The sequence below is a fragment of the Juglans microcarpa x Juglans regia genome, chromosome 6D (assembly GCF_004785595.1).
Source record: "Juglans microcarpa x Juglans regia isolate MS1-56 chromosome 6D, Jm3101_v1.0, whole genome shotgun sequence".
Lineage (NCBI taxonomy): Eukaryota > Viridiplantae > Streptophyta > Magnoliopsida > Fagales > Juglandaceae > Juglans > Juglans microcarpa x Juglans regia.
The window spans coordinates 15880299-15886349 of NC_054604.1; the positions used below are offsets into that span (position 1 = coordinate 15880299).

The 6051-nt window shown below is 35.9% G+C and overlaps 1 non-coding gene across 1 annotated transcript; it reads left to right on the top strand.

Moving 5' to 3' along the window:
- Positions 1-5104: 5104 nt before the first annotated feature.
- Positions 5105-5213, top strand: LOC121236257. Its single transcript, XR_005934698.1, has one exon. It is a non-coding gene; the product is annotated as a small nucleolar RNA R71 (small nucleolar RNA).
- The last annotated feature ends 838 nt before the right edge of the window (positions 5214-6051 follow it).

The following is a 6051-nucleotide window of genomic DNA, read 5'->3' on the forward strand; positions in this document are numbered from 1 at the left end:
TAAACTCAATCAAGACAATGCAATCTTGTTTTATCCCAAATGCACGAGTTTTCCCACTCGGTGCAAAAAACAAGAACAAGAGAAACACGGAAGGAATAAAAAATGACAAGTGAATCAGGAAAATTATACAAATGAAACAGTAGCTATAAGACAACATACCAACTAGAATAATATATGCTGCCCCTTTGATGATAAAGCTCAATCAATAAATGTATTTTCTTCTTTATGTTGTTACTATATAGCAACCTTTGAATATGCTACATTTTCTTATCTTCTTCTTGTTCATCTTTTTCTTTTTTCTTTTTTGAATTTTCTTTTCTTTTCTTTTCTCTTCTTCTCTCTAATTAAATCACAAACAGCAATATTCAATTGTGAAAATCAAGCAATTGAATTCAAGCACACAATAATTAACAATGAAATAGAAGAGAATCAATGTAACGGCACTCCAAGCAATTGAGAAAGTTAGAGATGCAAGAAACCCGAGAATTTTGAAACCCTAGCTGATGCAAATTTTAGCCAAACCAAAAACTCAAAGAATTTTGGCAGCCTACTTTTTGTTTTATTTTGTTTTTTTTTTCAACCCTAGAACAATGAAGCCCTAGAATCAAAATTAAAGATGCAAGCATTAAAAGATAGAATCAGACCTGATTGGAAACTTTGCTCTGAATATCAAATTATATGAACACGCAGGAATGGAATCCCTTGAACCCGCAATTAATTTGAAAACTTCCCAAGAAACCCAAAATCAAGTCGATGGATAAAGAATCTAGACTCGATGATAACTCATTTCAAGAACCTATATTATATTCAAATCTAAACTCGTTGAAGAACCGTCTCAAGAACCTAGATTACAAATGAGGAACGCCACAAAGGTTGTGATTTACCTTTGATAAGTTCAAAAGTTCAATTAAGAATAAGAGGAGTAAAACTCAACTCACAATGAATAAATTCATCAAATTTCATAAACTTCTTAACATGAGGCTATAAAGAGTATTTAAAGCAAAACCTAATTAAACCCTAGCCAAAATAAAGCCCCTTTTACCCAAAATGCTCCTGGATGAACAGTGTCGCGGCTACAGTACTCGCTACAGTAAAACCCTAACCCTAGTTCAATAAAATAATAACTTTCCAAACGTGCCCTTGCATAGGCCCCCCCCTAAGACCTTCCCATAATAAAACCAATTATTATAAACCAATAAAATAAGTCATTTAAATGAATTAAACGAGTTGAAAGCCTTCAAGTGCCCAAAGCCTTTCAGTCATGTTGTTGCCTTCTTCCATAGCTTATCAAATGAATCAAAATTGGATCTTCATCCTTACACTGCCTCATTGATCTTCTTGGCTCTTGACCTTGTAATTGGCCCATCTGAAACTTGCAAAGGATATTTAAGACTAAGTCCATGTTGGTACCCATCACGGGTATAAAAGTGTTTCGTGAGAGGATTCTCTCTATGGAGTTGACAATGGGTTTACACACACTCTCATGGGGAACTAGGCAATTATGTACAAGCAACGAGCAAACATTGATCTTATGATAGGAACACTAACAAATGAGACTTCCACCACTCTTTCCAAAAACTTAGGATCAAAACGAGCAACACAAAAGGCTATAACGTGGCCTAGGTTCGGGGCTATATGAAGAAAAAAAATGTATGAAAAGGATTCAAAAACTTTCAAGTACATACAAAGGGAATCTTATTAAACATCTCAATCAATCACATTTCTCACTTGATGCTCTTCAACCTTTCAAATCATCAAATAATGCCTTTTTTTTTTTGAATTTAGTGAACAATTATGTCACCCTAGTATTTTACTATTTCTACCCAGCCTTGATATTTTTTCCTTTGAAGCTTACTCACTTGAGTACCTTGTAACTCATTTTCTTCGCTTCTCTCTCTCTCTCTCTCTTATTCCGTGGAAAAAAAGCAAAATACTTTACATCCAGTACACACTTGGTAGTAACACTGTGGAGAGGTGTGGATAACGTGGGAATATGAAAAGAAAACGCTACATGTGTTTATTGGCTGAAAGTTGGCTACTAGGGGTCTATGATGGAAACGGTTAGCTTGAAAGAATCAAACGTTGATCCTAAGTTGACCTTCGTCATATCCCAAGTATATCCACCATTTTACCACAAACCATGTAATGATATTCTCAAAAGAAGTGCCCAATTCAACAGATCAATTAACGCTTATCACAATTTACTGCATTTGTAGGCTCTCTCAATCCTCTCCAAAACTCACATGAATACTTAAGTAAAAGAGTTCTCTAGCTACATGTGTCAAACCACCATCTTACCACAAAACTTGAATGAGTGCATTAGGGGTTCTGTGACTGCTTCAGCAAAAAATGATTATGGTGGAATTGGTGAATTCACGAAGATGGCTATGAATGAGAATGATGGGATTGGTAACAAGGACGCATGTGTGATGCATGCAAAATTAAAAAAGAAATTTGACACATGAAAATATGTCACAGAGTTCCAACAAGCATTTTAAATACTGAATGTGCACCACCACCCCCCAACTTAAATGAAACATTATCCTCAATGGTTAAGAATCAAATTTGAATGGGAAGTAACTAAAAAGGGTAGAATACACCTGATGAGTGACGTGGGTTGCTCGCTACGCACCAAAGATGGTAACCTGAAATGACAAAATGAAACTAACCTTCAAACAAAAACACAGAAAACAACAGTAAACAACAAAGGAAAAGAAATAAAATAAGAGAAAACAAATCAAACAAAACAAATAAAGAAAAACATACCTGCATGGTGTGGTCAAAGTTGATAGATCGGATCCACAAGTGGAATGTCTTCTACTTCCGGAACTTGCCTATCAATTAATACTTTAAGGCATTGACCATTTACTTTAAAGATCCGACCATCCTTAGGATCCTCTATTTCTACCGTCTCATTTGCAAAAACATTCTTCACTATAAAAGGGTCGGTCCACCTAAACCGAAGTTTTCCTAGGTGCGTATGGAGTCTAGAATTATATAAGAACACTCGATCATTAGGCTTAAACATTTTTCACAAAATATTTTTATCGTGAAACTCTTTTGTTTTAACCTTATAGATTTTAGAGTTCTCTCATAAGTATCATTTCTCAATTCCTCCAACTCGGTCAACTGAAATTTCTTAAGTTTGTGAACATTCAATTTCGAATAAATACTAACAGGAAAAGTGTCATCTCAGCCGAGAAATGCATGCTTAAGACATGTCGGCAATGACTTCAATTCCAATTTGGGACTATCCATGCTTGAAGGAATCTGCTTTTCACTTTTATTAGACAGCTCCTCAAATTTCGGTTGCTAAATATGTGGGCCATAATCTTGAGGCTCATAAAAAAAAGCACAAATATCAAAAAACAATCAGATGAATCATTCATAGTATCAAACTTAGAATTATTAACAAGAAAATATTCAAGGGAATCAAAATCATGAGTTGTGCGAACTCCCTTATCTACGAGTGTGTCAATCATGTACATTTGGTGGCACTCATCATCCTCCCTGGGCTGATTACTGGTGTGTAATATGTTGACATCCATGATCATGTTTCCAAATGATAGTTTCATCAGTCCATTCCTATAGTTTATAAGTGCATTAGCCGTAGTAAGAACAGGTCTACCTAATATGAGAGGAATCTTAGAGTCAGAGTCAACAACCGACTGAGTATCCAAAACTAAAAAATCAACAGGGTAGTAAAACTTGTCAATTTGGATCAAAACATCCTCAACTATCCCTCTTGGTTTCTTAACTGAACAGTCAGCCAATTGAAGCACAATAGAAGTAGGTTAATTTCACCCAAACCAAGTTGTAAATAAATGGAATAAGGCATCAAATTTATACTAGCTCCTAAGTCTAGCAAGGCTTACCCAAACTCATGATTCCCAATATTACATGCAATGGTTGGACAACCAGGATCCTTGTACTTAGGAAGAATTTGCTGCTCAATTAGAGCACGAACTTGCTCTGTCAAGAATGTTGTCTTCTTAACATGGTGCTTACTCTTTACTGTACACAAATTTTTGAGAACTTTTGTAAAAATAGGAACTTGTTTAATAACATGCAAAAGAGGAAGATTGATCTTTACCTACCTGAGGTTTTCCAAGATTTCATTACTAGAATTCAAAGTTCGCATACTAAATTTTAAAACTTGAGAAAATGGTACCCTAACTAGGCTCTTGATTGCCTCAGCTTCCTTGGCAACTCAGCACTATCATTGCTTTGTTCCTTTTCAACATCCTCTAGCTTATCAGTTGTTGGGATGTGTAAGGACTTGCCACTTCGTATCACAATGGTGGCATTGACCTCTTTCAAATTTTCTTGAGCCATATGTCGACCTTGGAGTGTGAATTGAGTTTGAGAAAGGAACTTGCCATGCTTATTCACACTCAAAGAACTCATCAACTTGGATACATGACTTTTTATCTCCTTATTTTCTTCAATAACCTACATAATCAAATATTCAAACTTTTGATTAGTTTTACTCTGTGCCTCAATGAAAGCATGCAAAGTGTCTTCTTAAGGATTCCTAGAAGATGAAGGTGCAGGATATGATCTAGGGAGTTGTGCATGCTGTTGATTTTCAGACTTCCAACTAAAATTGGGGTGATTGCGCCACCCTAGATTATAGGTATCAGAGAAAGGTGTAAAAGGCTTCTTGTACATACCTAAGGCATTACATTGTTCCTCATACATCCTTCTCATCTCAGCAAATGTGGGACACTCTTGGGCGAGGTGATCTACCCCGCCACACACAAAACATGGGTCCAAAAGATTATGCATGATTAGCCACTTGTGTTGGCTTTAAGCCCTTAGTCTTTTAACACATCTAGCTCCCTAGTAAGCATCTCAACCTTTGTCTTTAGGTTATCCTCTTCCCTGAGATGGTATATTCCACCATCATTTGGGTTTCCTGCAGGTCGTGACCAGTTTGTGCTCTCAGTACCACTAGGTCCAGTCGAAGTGTGAGCTTTTTTAGCAAGCTCATTGAGGTATTCTATGGCCTCATCAGGATCATTATGTAAGAACTCACCATTACACATCATCTCCACAAATACAAATTGACGTTCTCTAGGTATAAGTCCCTCATAAATTATCATACCCATGGTGAGGACACATACTCAACAACTCCTTAAATCTCTCTCAAGATTGATACAAAATCTCACTATCCTTATGTGCAAATGTGGAGATTTGCCTTTTTAAAAGTATTGGTCTTATGTTGGGGAAAATATTTATTAAAGAAGACCTGAGTCATCTCATTCCATGACCCAGTAGATCATGGTCTCAGCGAGTATAGCCAACTCTTAGCTTTATCCTTCAAAGAAAAAGGAAGTAGCTTAAGTCTCACAATGTCATCGGTTGCATTTTGACTATGAAAAGTCGCAACTACTTCCTCAAACTCCCTAATGTGCACGTATGGATTTTCATTTTCCAAGCCATGAAAAGTAGGGAGTAACTATATCATCCCTGTTTTAAAATTCAGTTGGCGAGTATTAGCTGGAAACATGATGCATCATGGTGTGGTTGTGCATGTAGGGCAGAGGTAATCATGATGAGTTCTAATGGGTTGATCATCATGTTCACTCATTTCTTTGGGACTAGATGAATTGTCAAATAAAGGATTTAAAAAATTTGATTATAATTCTAGCACAAGCCTACAAGCAAATCTACCCAATGCGTCTCTATATCTGTGCATGCAATGTAAAAATGAAAATAGTATAAAAAGAAAGAAGGAAAAAAAATAATGCAGCAATCTAATAGAATGAACGAAGTTACGTCCTTTACAAACAGTTAAAAAGAAAAACTATCTAGCAATTCTTCTACTGTCACCCCGGCAACGGTGCCAAAATTTGATTACACTCAAAAAATAATACAATAGTTGTAGCACAACTTTAGGGTGTCGATTCCACAGAGAGACAAATTAAAAGAATTGTAGAAGAAACAAAGAAACTAAAGAAAGATATTAAATGATTAATGGAGAACAAAGATTAATTTTAAATGCAAATTAAAGTGAAGCAAAGTGGCTAACAGAACAAGTACTTAATT